The following is a 2,369-nucleotide window of genomic DNA, read 5'->3' as shown; positions in this document are numbered from 1 at the left end:
CAACCATTCAAAGTATTGGTTATGATATATTATGCACATATATACTAATAATACGCTAAAAAGTTCGCTAACGTTTCCGGTATAACATTTCAAAAATTTCTAAAACATCAACTTTTTCTTCTACTACCTTCCTACCTACCTGATCACATCAGGGGGAGCTAGCCCCTCGACGGCTTGGACTATCGCTACAAAATTTCGCCAGCTTACTGGATTGGTGTGTGGGTATCCACTTTTTATATTCCGATAAATATATACAGATTTTTTTTATATACATGGTAAACATATCATGCACGTACTTAAATATCTTTCAACACAACAGATGGCGCTTCATATCGATGGATAGACATGTAACAGGTAAAATATGTACTTTATACATGTATAACATAAAACGTAAACAAATGAGACTATTAAGAAATATGAATTTTAAAATGAAGCAGGGATCCTGCAACAAAAAGTAATGAGACAAAAATTAAAACCGCAATCACAAATTTATAAAATTTAATCCCAACTGTAGCAGCGTTATACACTTACCTGTAGGCCAAAGTAAGGATTACATTTTATAAATTTTTGACTGTGATTTTTATTCTTCTAAAGTTTATAGCTATTAGGGATATGCCGATACTGAAAGTTTATTGATGGTGTTTCTATTCCATGGGCATATAAAGCTAAACAAACAAATAGGAAAAAAAATTAAAAGTTTAAACAAAAGTGGGGATCGTTGATTATTCCTAGAATTGCTATAAGAAGTATAAAAAATAAAATAAATGCTACAATAAAAAGTACACAAACAAGTAAAGTGACACCATTTGGTTGAATTTTAAAACAATTTTAAACCCTATTTTGGTTGGCATTTTGATCAGTATAGCTAAATGAAGAAATCTGAATTTTTCCAACCAGAGTAGATATTGAAAATCGTTTTAAAGTGTATCCAATTGGTATAATATCACTGTACTTTTCAAAATAAATGCTGCAATAAAAAGTACACCAAAAAAAGTGTTGCGAGTATTCACCAAGAAAAAATCAATTTGACATTATAAATTCACGAGATGCTTTATTTACTGTTCAGTTTTAAAATTAAGTAACTCAGAAATAACGTATGAACACATAAAAAAATGAAATGAAAATAATTGCTATTTCACATATAACATATTTGAAAATAATAGAAAATTAACATTTTAACGGAAAGTAGGGATGATTGTTTATTCATAGAATTGCTATAAGAAGTATTCAAAAAAGTTTGAACATTGAAACAGCAAGATATTTCTCTGTCAGACACACATGCGATGCGCATGCACTGATTGTTTATTTAAATCTACTACACTCACACTAGTATTTGGAAGTTGTTATTTTGAACCTGAATGGCATCATATGTGACACATGAGCATTATCATCCCAAAAATCAAAATTGCTTACCATAGGAAAGTCAACCAGTCCGAAACGTGCGCCACCTACATGGCTACTCTAAAATGAATAGCATGATTGACTATCACAGTTATGACACCTCCATATCTGAAAGTTCGAGCATGAACAGTGGTATATTGCGGCTCGAACCCTGGACCTTGCGACCCACAGCGCGGAACACTAACCACTTTAAGCCATGCCTGAATCCCATATACTCTAGCTTGATGAAAAAATAGTTTTCCATAAGTTACTGAGTGATATGTTTTGAATCGCTCTCATTGAAAACAAATTTTTCAAGAGTAAAATACTTAAATAGACAAAAATGAAAGATGTGATGAAAATAATAATTTTTTTTTTAATTTTTGAACTGTTCTGAGCAGTAAGCAATCGTTTAGTCTGCTTATGTCTAACGTCGCTAGTGGGTCTAACAAATCTTTAGCCAAGGAAAGTAAATCTTACAAGTATTTATAATTTCGGATAAACCTTTATACCTCTTTAGACTTGAATTATTTAGAAATAATAAACTTTAAAAATAAGAATGATACTTCTAGTATTTTATTTTCGTAAATACAGCATACGCAGTCTAATAATATAGAAGAAGATGGCCTAGAAGTCGAAAATATTTTTTTTTACAAAAGTTTCGGACATTTCAAAATACAATCATTTCATCTTCAGCAAAATCTGAAAATAATTTTATGATTATAGATAATACAATAAATAATGTTATAATACGTCATCAACTAACCTACTTGAAACATTTCAATTGGTTATCAGGTTCAAATACCAACTTCCAAATCCTAGAGTATATTGATTTTGAGCACGACTCTCAACCCTTACTTACAACTTACCCTTTTTTTAATATAACATGTCTGAAAAAAATTCCTTGATGAAGTTTGATCAGAAGGATAAAAACTTCGCTAAAGATAATTGAAAATTAGCAATGCATTGAGCTTATAGAAAGTGAAATA

The sequence above is a fragment of the Limulus polyphemus genome, unplaced genomic scaffold (assembly GCF_000517525.1).
Source record: "Limulus polyphemus unplaced genomic scaffold, Limulus_polyphemus-2.1.2 Scaffold3, whole genome shotgun sequence".
Classification (NCBI taxonomy): domain Eukaryota; kingdom Metazoa; phylum Arthropoda; class Merostomata; order Xiphosura; family Limulidae; genus Limulus; species Limulus polyphemus.
This window is presented reverse-complemented; position numbering follows the sequence as displayed.